Source organism: Cibotium barometz, chromosome 51, assembly GCF_041138505.1.
Source record: "Cibotium barometz isolate CiBa-2024 chromosome 51, ASM4113850v1, whole genome shotgun sequence".
In the NCBI taxonomy this organism is placed as follows: domain Eukaryota; kingdom Viridiplantae; phylum Streptophyta; class Polypodiopsida; order Cyatheales; family Cibotiaceae; genus Cibotium; species Cibotium barometz.
Genome location: NC_141096.1, coordinates 14413641 through 14430371, shown reverse-complemented (window position 1 = coordinate 14430371; position 16731 = coordinate 14413641). Strand labels below are relative to the sequence as shown.

At 41.5% G+C, this 16731-nt stretch overlaps 1 long non-coding RNA gene across 1 annotated transcript in view; it reads right to left on the bottom strand.

The window, feature by feature from the left end:
* Positions 1-2332: 2332 nt before the first annotated feature.
* The window catches only part of LOC147609350 (uncharacterized), a 175025-nt gene continuing 160626 nt past the window's right edge, over positions 2333-16731 (bottom strand). The window contains exon 3 of the long non-coding RNA XR_015264218.1: positions 2333-2609. This is a non-coding gene — a long non-coding RNA (uncharacterized LOC147609350). The remainder of the gene's footprint in view (positions 2610-16731) is intronic.

Genomic DNA, 16731 nt, shown 5'->3' with positions numbered 1-16731 from the left:
TATTTTGGCATTTAAATTCGCGTTTATATTTGCATTTATAAGAGCGTTTATATACACGCAATAATACACGCATCAATACACACTGCCATACACGCATTAATACACGCTTAGTAAAGAAAAACTGAATTCCTTTACAAAATTAAAAACTATTTTCTTTAAACCATCTCATAGTACATTACAGTATATATCATTACACAATCCCACTACATGCATTTACAACAATGAAATATATTCAAAAATAAATCATGCATATGAGATGATAATTAAAAGACAACACATACAATAGAAATGTCATCAATTTAGAATGATACAGTGATGGATTGGTTAGGGTTCGATCTCATCTTCAATAAGATCCATCCTTGCCAAACGATCAACATCAATATCCATTTCATCAATTTGTAAGGCTACGATTAAATTTATTCCACTATCGACATTCTGTACTCCATTGATAATGGTATCGATGTCCTGATCATCCTCATCAACATCACCATCATCCTCAATGGTAGGGTCATTCTCATGATCATGAGAAATGGCACGCTCATCCTCATTATCATGATCATCTCTTATTTCTTGATCATCGATCACAACATCTTCATTGGCATGTTCGACATCATCTTCATTGCGGCTTGTTACATCCTCCATATGCTCCATATCAGTGAATGTATTATACATCACTTTGGAACGTGGTGCAATAGAGATGACGTACCACCATTTAATGTCATGCACCATTGGTAGATAGATAACCTACTCAAATACACATACTACAGTAATTAATTAGCATATCAAAAGTCAAGGGGTACGCGAGCTTAGATATATATGTACATGAAACACATTAGTAAAAAAATGCATACCTGCTCACATTGTTGTGGCAATACGAGCCTATCTTTCTTTGTTTGCCAAAACTTTGTAGAGTCAATAGTTACATAGCCACTTGCATGGCGTTTTATCGTTGCATCAGGCCCTTTCTCCACCACGTTCATTTGCCATTTGACATCCAAAACATACACAAAGAAGCAACGAAAGTCAAGCCTAAATATGTCTTGGATTGTGCCACAATAATCATCCATTTTTCCATTAGCTCCCTCAAAGCTACTAATGACACCGCAATCTTGTGTATTCCTCTTTTCATCAATTCTTTGTGTTCGAAAATGCTTGCCTTCACACCATATAGCATTGAACATAGTGCACTGGACCAAAATAGAAGCAATATTTGTGTAAGCAATGTGAATAAATATTAAAAGCAAATCACTTACAACTAATGCAAAACATTAGTTCTATGTACCTTTAACATGCATCCTCGTGCATACTCCCATTCTTTTGCCGTGATATGTAGCCCTCGTTGCTCTCTGCTCTCTCCATTTCCTCATGCAACCAATCAACATGGATATCATTCGGAAGTGTTGCTAGATGCTTAGGGTACGCCTTACGAGAGCCATGTTGCCTCCGAAAGAGAGCTCTTTCTGCTTGCCTTTTTGTCTTTGCATCCTCATATCTTGTAACCCATCTGCTCATCACATCACTATTAAGGATGCAAGTGAAATTGAGATCATCAATCAATGTTCTGTCAATTACTTTACTCTGTCCTTTTCCTTGAGGCACAATAGAGGTCATCCTCAAGTCCTCTTCATTGCTCCATAGTCGTGGCAAAGAGCTGTCCACCTGACCAAGAAATTCTGAAATATATACAAGAGACTCTTGTATCAACCAACCCTCGGCCATGCTTCCTTCAGGCCTTGCAGTTTGCCTCACAAAGTCTTTTAAGGTCTTCATGAAGCACTCTAGGAAGAACATCCAACGTGCATGCACAGTACCACATAAAGCGATTTCATCCACTAAATGCACAATGAGATGTAGTTGACTTGTGAGAATGGTTCGTGGAAAGGTCTCCTCTACCAAACAAACCACCTCCACTACCATAACACGCGCATCATCCAACGTGGCTGGATCAATTGCTTTGGAACTAACATATCTGAAAAATAAATAAATAGTACGTTATACCTCATGCACGTTCATTTTGCAAGGTATAATGAAGGGTGATCTAACATGGGTTTTACATACCTCACAAGCTCGCCCATCTTATAAATACATTTTTTCAAACTCTTATTTGCACAATGGTCGATGCTAGTAGGTAGTATGAACTGTGCACATAAGAGCACATGTATGTATGGTTTATGGCATTACAAAATTTAATTTCAACGTACAAGACTTGGAAAACACTTACTTGAAGAATCTTGTGCCAATCGTGGGACTTCAACCCATATAGTTGCTCAACGCCTCTTTTCTTAGTGGTTGTAAAGGCTCCCTTCAATGATCTCATGCATCCAGTGGGAGTACGCAAAGTGGTGATGGCCTGCTTTACCTGCTTCTCCTCTTTCTTTGATATAATCCATGGTGCAGGCGGAAGACGAACATGCCCACCCACCTCTCGTGGCCAAGCTTGACGCATACGTCCTGCGACCCGCAAGTCCTCACGTACGCTAACATTGTCTCGTTTACCAATAATATGTTCCCAAATACCAGATCCCACATTCTTGAAGATGTGCATGGGATCAAGAAGATGGTTGATCTTAAGATGGGTCCAATATGGTAGCCGAAAAAAAATAGAGTACCTACACAAGGGATTGCTCTATGTGACCTTTAATCCAATTAGAGACTACACAAAACAAGATTGAAAAAACATTACTATACCTGTTCATGCCATCTGGAGGAAGAATATTTGTAGACTCCCAAATACGCTTCCAATCTTTTGCACAAAGTGTTTGTGGAGGAATGTTACTCTTACTAGCAACATATTTAGGATGATCTGAGGGGAGAAATCAATGATGATTATCGAATATGGTCTTACACAAACCGTCAGCATACTCATGTACTAACGAAGGACCACAAACAGGACATGCATGTTTACCCGATATTTTCAAACCTGTTAAAATATAAATAAAAGTTAGAATAATAAAGTCAATATTTATAATTAATATATATAGCCAATAGTATTAGAGTAGGGAGGTAATTAGAATTCTTACCAGAACAATCGCTGTATCCTGGAAAGTCATGCATTGTCCACATCAACACTGCTTTTAAGTCGAAGTGTCGAGAGGAGGGAGGCCTACTAATGTCCACCACCGCAACACCTCTCCATAGTTTCTCCAACTCATCAATCAACGGTTCAAGATAAACATCCATATGCTTGACTTTATGTTTCCCTAGAATTAGAAGGGATAACATAAGATGTCCCTTCTTGATCGCCATTGATGGTGGAAGGTTGTAATTCACCAACACAACTGGCCACACACTGTATGCAGTGCTTTTGAAACCAAATGGATTCACTCCATCCATACCTAGGCCAAGTCTTAAGTTTCTAGGCTCTGTTTTAAAGCTGGGCCACTCATCTTCAATATGCTTCCAAGCAGGAGTGTCTGCGGGAATTCTCCACATGCCATCATCCGATCGATGTGAGGAATGCCATGACATGAGCTCTGCTATGGATTTGCACTTGAACATGTGTTTGATGCGAGGAATTATAGGAAAGTGTCGCAAGACTTTACGAGGTACATCAAAACTCTTCATATCTGTTCTATACCTTGCTTCACCACAAGTGGGACAATGTCGAGCCTCCTTATGCATCCCACGAAAGAGAATGCAATCATTGACGCATGCATGTATGCGATCATAATCCAATCTTCCAAGAGATGTCACATAGCGCCTCACTATGTCTCTTGAGGTGGGTAGTCTATTTCCCTTTGGAAGCATGTTTGATAATAGCCTGCATCCAATATCATCAATTATAATTAGTCTTAAATCCTAAACCTTAAACCACTAATTCAAATTTGTAAGTTAGAATGCTTACTTCAATAATGCGTCAAGACTTGCATTGCTCCATCCATAAACTGTTTGTATATTGAGTAGTTCAAGTGAAGCACGTAAAATAGAGAATGTGCACCCTTCAAAAACCAGTGTCGATGAAGCCTTGTAAAGGTGCTCTTGTTCCATATCATCGTCGTCCATACCTTTGGGATCATCCTTAAAAAGATTCCGCACCATATCATCAAGCACTTCCTCTTCCACAACTTCGTGGGGTGCAGGGCTATTGTCATCCCTTTCCCACTCATCTCTGACAATAGATCCCGAAGCTCCAGCATCATCTCGTCGACGCTTTGCGTGCTCTCGTCGTGCGTAGGGCACCATGTTAGGGTGTGGTACTGCATCCTGCTTCAATTAGAGTTTATATATTACAACTCTATTAATTTAATTTGGATACCATGAGTCATTTGAATACCATCAATTTACATCTACTCACCTCTAAACCTGTTTGATTCCATTCTCCATACATGGAGATGTGATTCAAGGTAATTCGACGTGCTCGTACAATGCATCCTTGACATCGATTATACATACATTTGATCCGTTGTCCCAACCACACATCGCGATTACGATGACGCATTGTCTCATCTTTCCCAGAACTGCTTGAGGAGGTTGATGACATCCTATGTACAAACCAAAAAACACAAAATCATAATATGGGAGATACTTATTGAAGATGAAGACATCCTACAAATAAACAACCCAAAAAAATTGCTCTTGTATCAAATATTTAATCTTAAAACTCAGTGGCGCGCCTAAAACCACGTCTGTTCTATGTCGTACGCGTCTATAGGCGCGTCTAAACTGCTGTAAAGGTGCAATTACACGCAGTTTTAGATGCAATAGTAGATGTGACATTAGACGCTCCTGAAGACGCGATTTTCATTTTCAAACCTACTTTTAGCGCGCTTGCTTTTCTTCACATACTTTTAGCGCGCTTGCTTTTCTTCACATACTTTTAACGGGCTTGCTTTGCTATTAATAGATCCATAGCCTAGCATCCACACTTATCTTCAAGCACCCACACTTATCTACAAGCTTACACAATCATCTCCAAGCGCACAAGAGAAGAGACTGAACAAGGAAGAGAAGAAAGAGAAGCAAAGGGTGAACAAGGAAGAGAAGAAAGAGAAGCAGCTTTGAAGAAGGACAAGAAGCTTCTATACCGCTATCCAAGGTAAGTCTCTTTAGGGTTGATCTTCTTTGAAAGTTGCTCTCGTTTGATTCGTCCTTTGCTCTCTTTGAAACGAATGTTTTTGGTACAACAACTGTGTTTTTATGTGTCGGGCGCGTCGGGCGCATGTCGTTTTCGTCTTTTTAGAATAGTATGTCTGTTAGAGCACGTCTATAGACGCATCTGAGAGCGCGTCTAAAAGTGCGTCTAAAAGCGCGTCTACTCTGTGCTCGAAACAAGTAGCCACGTCTCTAGACGCGTTGTTAAACGCGCAGATAGACGCTGTGTTTTTTCCTGTCCTTTCTCCTCTCTTTTCCTGTCCTTTCTCCTCTCTTTTATCCCCACTTTTTCTACTCTCCTTTCTCCTCTCTTTTCCTCTCCTTTCTCCTCTCTTTTATCCCCACTTTTTCTCTTTTCCTCTCCTTTCATGGAAATAAGTGATTGCATGAATGAAGAAAGGGATTGCATGAATGATGGAAAGGGATTGCATGATTGAAGAAGGGGATTGCATTAATGATGGAAAGGGAAAGCATGATTGAAAAAATAGATTGCACTCTATATTTTCCTCTCTTTTTCCTTCTCCCTTTCATCCTCTCTTTCCTTCTCTTTTCGTCTCTCTTTTTCTCTCTTATCTCCTCTCTTTTTCTCTCTTTTTTTCTCCTCTCTTTTCCTCTATTCTCCTCTCTTTTTCTCTCTTTTTTTCTCCTCTCTTTTTCTCACTTTTATCCCCCTCTTTTTTCCTCTATTCTCGTCTCTTTTTCTCTCTTTTATCCCCTCTATTTCTCCTCTTTTCCTCTCCTTTCTCCTCTCTTTTATCCCCGCTGTGCATGCCTTTTCTACTCTCTTTTTCTCTCTCTTTTTCTCTCTTTTTCTCTTCTTTTTCTCTTCTCACCTCATCTCAGTAATCTTCTTTTTTCCTTTTTTCCAGTTCATCATGTGGCCAGGAAGCGCTTTAGGCTCACCTGATCCTCGGGAATCCATCTTTCGGGACTTATATAACCTTTTGGGGCACCCTCCTAGTCCTGCAGAGTTATACGGCTACATGATGGGTACTCTAAACACCCCCAGGAGTTGGCACTACAGACTCCAAACCACCCCAACCCCACACCTTTTGAGATTACCCCAGTGGAGTCAACACAGCCGAGCCAGCTACATAGCCGAGACCCTTCCCCCATGCTGTCCTATGTCCCTTCCCCCATGCCATCAGGAGGCCCTTCTGCCTCGCAGAGCCGTCGGCATACTCTCGTGCAGTCGAGACTTGGTTCTCCAGCAGCTTCAGGTGGCCAGCGTACTAGCTCAACACGACACAGTAGCAGGTGTAGTAGCAGGGAGAGCGGTGGAGGATGCATGGCACAGTGCTTTGGGAGGGGTGGTGGTGGGGACGAGAATGATTCAGATGATTTAGACGTGCCTCCGAGTGATGGTACGATCTACTATGACATCACTCAGACAGGAGGCATCTTGATGGATGCACGGGGGAAGGACATCATGGCCTTCATGCACTCTATAATTGCTAACAATTACAGAGATTGCTTTATTCACTGCAAAGATCAACCAAAGAGGTTAGCTGATGAGACCCTCGCTACTGTTCGCTCTAGGTATCCTAACCCCCCCAATGTTCAGTTCACAGATAAATGGGCCAAGTCAAAGATTATTTCGATACTTAGCAATAAAAGATCTTCGCTTAAGAGGCATGCACTAGCGGAGCTTGCCAGGCTCAAGGAAGGTCAACCACCAAGGGGCCCGCCCCACACCGCTCACAAGCGTGAGTGGAAGAAAGCAATGAAGTCAGCAAAGGAGGAACCCAGTCTAAAGCACGTGGAGGCACGAAGGATCCAAATGGAGCAATATGGAAGTGTGCATTTTGGAGCAGGGGGTGTTGAATCATGGGAGGCCCAGTTTGTAAGTATCGATCTCAAATTATATTGTTTATGTAGTTTATTAAGAGGTTGTTTCTTTGTACTAACCCCTCCGTAAATTGTGTCATTTTGCAGCTTGATATCGTGGGCAGGTACCCTACTCCTATCGGGACAGCCTACCACCGCCATCATCGCAGAGGAGATACATGGAGGCACTTCTATAATGACGGGTTGATTACTGAGGAGTAGTATATCCGGGCTACTAGAGAGTCCCCGCCGGAGGTATTTGAAAGTAATTAAATAATGTCAATATTAGAAATAAAGATTTATTTTTTCGTACATTGATATATGTTGTCCCTTGTTTACAGGACCCTGCACAAGAAGATGAGGAAGAAGACGAGGAAGAAGGAGGCGGAGAAGGGAGCGAGGAGTAGTGCTAGCTACTCTTTGTTGTACTTAGCCACTGGCTTGGCTTCGTGCCTCTTGTATATACACTCCTCTTATTTTTGGTACTTGAAGCCACAAGACGTGGCTTAGCTTCGTGCTATATGTACATACAAGCACTTTTTGAGCTATCAATTAATGCCTTGTAACTAAACGTTTCGGAGTTGTAATGTTTTATTTAGAATTGTAATTAATGTTGGCTATAGACGTGCTTGCAAGAGTGCTAATTAAAATGCGATTGCATACACAACATACACAGCATTCCTGTTACTACATTGCATACACAACATACATAGCATTCTGTTAAAGCACACAAAATTTAAAAAATATTCTGTAGCGCGTCTATAAACGCGTCTATATACGCGTTTGTCTGTTCAAGAAGAGTCTATTTGAGCGTCTATAAACGCGTCTATGCATGCGTATGTCTGTTTGCGTGTATAAACGCGTCTATACATGCGTCTGTCTTTGTTTAAATTTCTCCTCGACCGTCTATTTGCGCGTCTATACATGCGTCTGTATTTGTTTAAATTTCTCCCCGACTGTCTATTTGTGCGTCTGTGTGCGCATCTATAGGCCCATCTATAAGCGCGTCTGTTTGCTACCTTCTAAACTCGCCTTTAGACGCGGGTCTATAGACGCGCTAATAGACGTGCAAATAGACGTGCCCGTAAGTTTCTTTTTTAGTTGAGTAAACGCTTCTGTGTGCGCGTCTGTAGGTGCTTTGTCTTGTTGTGAAAATCGAATGCTTGGGGCTTTGACAGTGGTGCTAGTAAGCACATTACTTCATAAAAAGGTTTGTTCTCATCTCTGCAATCTGTTCCAAGTGCAAGAACCATCACATGTGCAAATGGTTCCTCATATCATGTCAAAGGAGTTGATAGAGTTGTGCTCACTGCTACAAATGGAGGCGCATTTACTCTTTCAGAAGTTTTATACGTGCCATGCATTAAGAAGAACTTGCTGTCGGTTTTAGCCTTAGCCTTTGTAGGCTTGATGGGTGAAGTTTTTGGATGACAGATGTACAGTTCAAGATATAAATGATGGCTATTCTATCATTGTCTCAGGTACCTTGTTTCATGGGCTATACAAGATGAATGTATTTGAGAAGTTGCAGCATGATGCTTGCTCAATCTCTACTATGACTCCTGCTATGAGTGATGCAGAATTATGGCATGCACGATTTGGCCATTTGAATTATGCCAGTTTGTTAAACCTTCAAGGCATGATATGGTGTCTGAGTTGCCAACTCTTGAGACTCCTACAAGACATGTATGTGAGGGGGGTGTATTCTTGGTAAAATGCATCGGGCATCATTTCCAAAAGATGGATCTGTGAGAGCTGTTAAGAAATTACAGCTTATACATAGTGATGTATGTGGTCCTATGAGGACATCATCTATTGGGGGATATCTCTGCTTCGTCGCTTTTATTGATGATTACTCCATATATAGATGGGTGTATCCATTAAAGAGCAAAAATCAAAGGTTTTTATGTGCTTTAGGAATTTCGTATCGATGGCTGAAAATGCATGTAAATGTAAAGTTGAAACCCTTCGTTGAGATCGAGGGGGGGAGTATATGTCCAAGAAATTTCATGCATATATGGCTAAAAAAGGCATAAGGCATCATTATACAGTGCCATACACACCTTAGAAAATGGCGTGGCTGAGAGGAAGAATAGGTCTCGCATGGAGATGGCACGATGTATGGTGAAAGCCCAAGATTTACCTCATGGTTTTTGATTAGAGGCAACTATGTGTGCAAACTTTGTGTTGAACAAATGCCCTACCAAGGCCTTGCAGTCTTAAACTCCTTATGAAGCTTGGCATGGCAAGAAGACTTCTGTGGCTAATTTGCGTGTTTTTGGTTGTCTTGCTTATGTCCCTGTGCCTGAGCAACAATGCAATAAGCTTGATGATAAGACAGTTAAATGCATATTTGTGGGATACAGTTCAGAAAGCAAGGGATATAGACTCTCAAAGTAAGTTTTGGTAAGTAGAGATGTTATTTTTGTGGAAAACTCAGTTCAGCCCATGCTTTCATGCAAAAAACAATAGAATGTATGCTCACAGGACATGTTTAATTCACTCCTACCTTTGTTTAATGGAGGGCAATCATATGTAGAGAAATTGAATGCTTAACCAAGTTCTGAAATTCAGCCTTTGCAGGTGCAAAATCAACCTACAAATTAGCCATTTAATGAGGCAATTATTGAGAATGTAGTGGATGAGGAGAGAGCAACCATAGAAGAATCTAGGCGTATTCCAAAATGGCTTGTGCAGACATTGAGGGATAGTAAGTTGGTAGCTCCTTCACCTAGTAGAACTCGTTCAGGTTCTCATCATCATGAAAATTATTCTCATGTGGATCATGTTCTCATTTCTACTTTATGTAATGAGGAGGAAATTGTTTCCTTTGAGGAAGCATAGGATGATGATCATTGGATGCATGTTATGCAGAATGAGTATAACTCTATACTCAAGAATGACACCTAGTATTTGACAGATCTACCACATGGCAACAAGGCCATTGGTATTAAGTGGGTTTACAAGTTAAAATGCAAAGAAGATGGTAGCATTGATCGCTACAAGGCTAGACTTGTTGCAAAGTGGTATGCCTGGCAAAAGGGAATTGATTATGATGAGACCTTTGCACCCACATCATCTCATATGACTACCATTAGGTGTCTCATTGCTTTGGTAGCACATCATGGGTGGAATGTACATCAGTTGGACATTAAGACTTTATTCTTGAATGATGATTTACATGAGGAGGTGTATGTATCGCAGCCTCCTAGTTTTGATATGAAAGGAGAAGAGTCTAAAGTATGCAGGTTCAAAAAAGCTTATTATGGCCTTAAACAAGCTCTTAGAGCATGGTATGAGACGATTCATGCATACTTGGTTGCAAATGATTTTTACAACAGTCCAACAAAGAGTACCCTCTATGTGAAGAGGAGTAAGGACACATTTTTGGTCATCATTCTATACATTGATGACATGCTGCTCACGGGACCCAATATAGATCAGATTTCATCCTATAAGGATGATTTGCAGTCATCGCTTTAGATGTCAGATTTGGGGCCCTTGTATTATTATTTAGGGATTTAGTTTATGCAGCGTAATGATGGCATGTTAAAAGGCCAGATCTTTTTGGAAAAAATATAGGTAGGGCTGGATTCTATAAAAGAGTTTGCCAAGAAACCCTTGAGCATTGCATTTTGCATACTCACTGTGTGATACTCACATTCACATTTCAATAGCCATGGCTCTTTGCAACAGGTAGGTAGCTTCGCTATCGTGAGAGGTAGCTTCGCTGTCGTGAGAGAGAGAGAAGGACAACTAGTGTTGCATGTGTAGCTAATATATATCATGAGTAGTAATGGGTAGGCTAGCTAAGTGGTAATGTATAAGAAAAGAAGACTGTGCATATGCTTGCTCGCTCTCGCTCTCTCTCTCAGGTCCATGGGTTTTGCAGATTTCCCGTCTACAATCTTGATCACCAATGTGGTGGTATCAAGGAGGGGCTTGCACGAGTTTTCCAAGCATGTTCTTGTGAGGATGCATATGCCAACATATCCATCGAGGATACCTTTGACCACACCGCCATTAAAGGCTATAGGTAGGGATATGTTTGTGTCATCACCTTCAAAGTAGTGGCCAAGTGCATTTACACAAATTGTTTGTGTGCCTTTGGGGGTTGTGGATTGTGGTGATGAAGTAAGTTTGGATGATGGGGTTCCGATTCATCCGAGTAATCTAAGTTAGCTCCCTTCTCCATAGAAGCCTGTAGTTTTCTTTCCATTCAACCCCTTAGATCATTCCATAGATCTGGAAAACCTTTTAACAAGGTGCTAATGGGCATTTGGATTTGGTAGGAAACGAAGGTTGAGAGGCTAGACAGGCCGCATTGATGAGGAGGAGCTTCTTGAGGTGTGGGGCCTTGATCATTAGGTGGACTAGCAATAGTATATGGAAGTTCAATTTGGTTCTTATTTGACACGGGTGGGGGTCAAGATTTGGGTTCCGTAGTAGGAGGTTAAAAGACCTCAAAAAATATTGTGTGGGCACCACGTGAGTCTCTATCAAGCTTTGTGTCACTGTTCTTATCGAGTTGTTTGATGTGAACATGGGATTTAGGTTTGGATGTTGGTGGAATAGGCACTAGAGGATTTGGGAGCACATGTGGGAAAAAATCTTTATTTGTCAACATCATGATGGTTAATGGATCTTCCTCTGCCTTGAGCGTAAGAGGGAGCTCCTGTCTTACTCGATGTGTGGAAGTTCACATTCAATGGGGAATGACATGCACTCAGGAACTAGGTGAACGGTTACAAAAATAGGTGGCAAGTCAATTTGAGACAATGTGCTTAGAGTGTTGTTTCTTTTGGTATGTGGCCTTGTTTTTTGGCCTACAACCATGTGATGACATTCAATGGGACAGTCGAAATCTTCCCATGTTGAACGCTCAACACATTGAGGGAGGGCATGTCTTTGGAGTCAGAAACTAATTGCAAAGGGAAATCTTTGAAGCAATGGTCAATTCCATAGCCATGACATTGTGGTGTCACCGCCGCCGATAGGCGTTTCTTTTGAGGGCATTCAACCACTCTTTGCGGTCCCTAGTAGAGGAAACACCGAAGAGGTGCTTTCCTTTGTGGGTGCACCTATAGTGTGCACAAGTGGTTTAGGGTCCATGTGAGGCACTGACAAAGGGAGAGGACGTGTGATGGGTGCCTCAAGGATGGTGTAGCGCATGGGCTCCATAGATTTAGCAATGGACCTAGTTTGAATCTTTGCATGATGAGCAATAGGTTTTGCCTAGAGAGGCAATGGTTGGAAAGATTGCCACTAGAGAAGGTCATGGTGGCACTTTGTGTGAGTAGTTAGTTTGGGGTGGTGCCACCACTAAGGCTTTGGCCCCAAGAGGAGAGGCAGGTAATGTTACAAATGAGCTTTGGGTTGTCATTGGCGCAGTGCATGGAATAGCTTCCTTGCATGTTGTCATTGAGAAAGATTGCCCATTTATAGGCCTGATCAAAGGTGGAGGATCCATGTGAGGCACCGACAAAGGGAGATGAGGTGTGATGGGTGCCTGAAGGATAGAGAAGGCCGTGGTGGCACTTTGTGTCAGTAGTTAGTTTGGGGTGGTGCTTGGGGGAGTCACTCATAATTATGTAAGCGTATCACGTGGGTTCAACAAAAGGAGTTTTTCAAAATCTCTTTTTTATACATTTTTTACATGTAGAAGGGTAACATTTAAAGGGGGTATTTACAAATTGAATAGAAAAAAAGAGTTTTATTCATGAAAATTTTACAAATAAGGGTTTTTTTAGTTAGGTCTTGAACGCACATGATATAAAGGGTTTACATATAGTAACCCTCCCGACGAGGGGTGATGGCACTAGTAAGGCTTTGGGACCCGGAGGAGAGGAAGGTGATGTTACAAATGAGCTTTGGTTGTCATTGGCACGGTGGCAAATTGCGTGAAATAGCTTTCTCGTATGTCATCGCGAGAAAGATTGCCCATTTGCAGGCTTGATCAAAGGTGGAGGGGTCCTTGACCAACATGTGGTCGCGTAGCCTTGGATTATGCAAGCCCAGGAGGAAATGGTCCAGTAAGCGCTTGTCAGTCAATTTTTCCTCTCTTCACAATGCGAATCAAGGTACTTAATGTGTGCAATATAGTAGTGTAATGTCTCCTCCGACTTTTGGTCCAATTCGAACACTTGGATGATGGGGCTCCATTTGGGACCGTAGGGTGAAAATCCAAGTATGAAGGCCTCTCTCACTGTTTTGAAAGCACCTTTGTGATGAGGGTCCAAGGATTGGAACCATTGCACTGCCTTGCCTTCAAGGCTAAGTCCGAGGAGATGGACTTTGGTTGCATCATCGAAAATTTCAAATGCCTGATAGATTTGGTTAAAGACTTCTCTGTGGAATATGGGGTCTTAAACTCCATGGAATTTTGGCAGAAGTTTGAAATATTTTGCCCACATAGGTTTTGTATGTTATGTTTGTCGGTGCAAGTTTTGTGACACTCCCCTTCCTAGAGCTTGTGCTAAGCTCAAAATGTCAAGTTGTTGCATAAGGGGAAGTGGTGCGAGGGCAGGGGGTGGGAATAGATCCTTGGATAGAGAAAAAGGTACATGAGTGTGCTCATGGCATCTATCCACGTTGGGGTGTAGGTATGGGAGGGGCCCCACTAGATGAGGGCTGTTCAAAAATCGTTTCACCCTTACGGCCAAACATTTGTGGCATGGCGACCACATGTGAATGTGCAATGGGGGCCAGGGTTCCATCAAATGGAATGGAAGCATTGGGGACATGCAACCATGATCGAAAGGTGTCCATGGTTTGTAGGGAAGCTTAGAAAAGCTTCAATAATTTGTGCACGGTCTTGAAATAGGAGTTTTGGCTCTCTTTTTCCTCGTGTACGGTCTTGAAATAGGAGTTTTGGCTCTCTTTTTCCTTGTGCGTGTTTTATGCATGTAAAAGGACCCTAGTGAGTCAGGGAGGTAGACCATAAGCACCTCTAAATATTTGGGAATTATTAAAAAAATTTAAATTTTTTTAAAACAACATTTCGAGAAAGGTTCATCCGTACGCTTAGGTTGGTATGGCCGTACACTTAGGCTGGTATGCCTGTCGCTAAGGTTGATGCAAACGTACACTTAGGAAGGTATGGCCATGGCACAAAAAAAATACAAGCATGACTCGATTTGCTGTTGGGAATCTATTTTGCTCCTATTGAGATAGTATTTGAGCTGGAACCCTTTCTCCCACCCCCTGGATCTCTGCTTTGAAATGAACTCTGCCCACGTCATGAGCCCGTCGTCACTTGCTTGCCGTCTTCCACAAAGTAGCGCTGCCCATCACTTTTGTTCTTACATATTGTTTCTATTTCGATTTTCAAGCACACACTCTTATCCATTTCGATGCCACATCACTTTTTGCTACCTTGGTACCTTCTCACACCATCTTATCCACTCTTCCTTCATCTATATATCATGTTTGGGAGGGGTTATGGATTTGCTTCACATATAGCCCTCCCCCCATGGTGAAACACATGAATGTGTTTCACTATCACCTTGGAACTTTAAACACATCTCTTCCTCAAACTACTCTATACAGTTCTATTTACAATATCAACAGCAATATCTAGATATTTTGTCACGTCCTAGATCAAAGGGATATAACAACATCCTGCCAACGCCTCTCTAGAAACCTTGAGAATTACCTCTATAGTTGCAAGCTCTATTTGATTAGTGCCTCTTTGAGCTCTTATCACCGAAGTATTCATCTTGCTCACTCTAAACTTAAAAGCTAACCAATCCTTCCGAGCATGAAGTAGTTCAAGCTACGACCATAATAAATTGTTAAAAAAAGCTTGACTTAGCTCACCCAAAATATCCCTTTCACTACCATGAGTGCTTTGGCTAAAATATGAAAAGTTTTACATTTTGAGATTAGTGTTTGGAAAACTTCATTTGAAATTCGGGAAATAATTCATTAAAGTATATCTCAAAATTTATTCTACAACCTCCCGAAATTTGGAGAAAATTCAATTTGTAGATCTTGACATCATTCGATTCGGAGATCCTAACAGAATTCAGTTAGATATCCTTAAATAATTTAATTTGGAGATAATTTTGGATTTTAAAAGTTATAGCAGTCCTATTAGCATTAAACTCACCTCACTCCTTGAAAATTGCATTTGTAATGATCCTCAATTAATGAGCCATGCATGCAGATGAGTACTTAGAGAGCCATTCAAGTAGATTAACTAATACTAACTATTTGTAAACTATTTGAAACAAAGGTTTATTTAACTGGGTTTCACGTTAACCCTAAGTTTTTCTCTTTGGCTAGTTCATCCGAGCTCCCAGACCATTTCGCAGACTTTGATCTCTTTGATCTCCAAGGTGGGTGTCTTCTCTCCCACACCATTTCATCAGCAAAACTATGCGACCATCACAAGTTTGTGTTTTCTTCTTTGATGGTTGTCTACATTTTCTTCTTGGATGAGGTAAAGAGGCTCCTCTCCCTTAACGGTTTTGCCGACAAAACCGTCAAGGGAGTGTAAGGACTTCTTGACACCTTGTTGACACCTCATTTGAAAGGCAATATTGTCTCCTTTAAAAGGAAAGTATCCATTTCCCGCTTTAAATGTGTGTAATACAATTTTGAGAGGTGTAAATGAGATTGGAGGCCTTAAGCCATGACGTGTCGGTGGATAACAAGATAACGTTAGGGTTTATAAAAGAATGATGATGATGGCCACTCACGATGATGGTGGCCGCTCATTGAACCTGCCTCCTTCACGCGAGCTCTCGGTAGGCACATGAATGCTCGTTTTTTCACCTGAATTCTTTCACGATTTTGCCTTTGTCACGTGAGGTCTCCTTGAGAATACCACTCCGGGCAGTCGTACAAAGGTATAGCCACCGCTGATCGCACTGCATGGCTAAGCGTAGGCGCTGTCGGGAGCTGTGCCATGCTGGCCTGGCATGCATCATTGATCAACCTCAACTTGTCACCACCTAGCTGGTTAGTTGCCTGGTGCTGCTACGCCTGCAGCGCCTGCTTCTTCTTCAGCTTGTATTGGTCATTCAAATTGTTGCTGTTATTATTATTATTGTTGTCGGTCGGCTAGGGCTCTGATTCTACACATCTCCCTTGACGGTCAAGTGCGTTGAAAAAACGCTTCTCCTGATTATTGCAAAGTCATTAAGTCTCTTATATCTCCTTTAACACCCAAGGGATTACTGATGCTAAAAGACCTAGGGTCATCAAGGATTGGGCTTCGCAATCTGGTTAATATTTTGATTTTATATGCTTATACGAAATTAAAGCTACATACAAAGATCTCGAAGTTAATCTCAAAAGTGTAATGGCCAACCACTCGTGACACTATACCAACCACAACTAGGGAAGCGGAGGAATGGCCTTTGGATCTCATAAAATTTGGGCTTCCTCTATTACCAAGATCACCACTGACCCTCAAAACAAATAGATTTCTACTCAGATTAAGGTTGAAGATGAATTTGATGTAGTTTTGTTGTATGCCTCAGGAGTCTCGGGCTCTAGACTTGTCTTGTGGAACTTTCTCACGTGCATCTAATGCCCCATCATCCCAGTCCAAGACTTTAATATGGTTAAAGGCATTAGTGATAGGTATCACAGTCAAGGCATCGTTATTGTTGGCAGAGAAAAATTAGTCTGGACTCAATGTAAAGTCTTTTTTACGATCTGATGTTGCTGCTTCCCATGATTTTACTCAAAATAAACTTGTAGGCAAAGACCACAAAAAGGTGTGGCTTGATAGATGCTATATTTCATTAGATTTTCTCTCTACCTTTGTCAATTTCCCAAAGCTCAACAAATCCATCAACACAT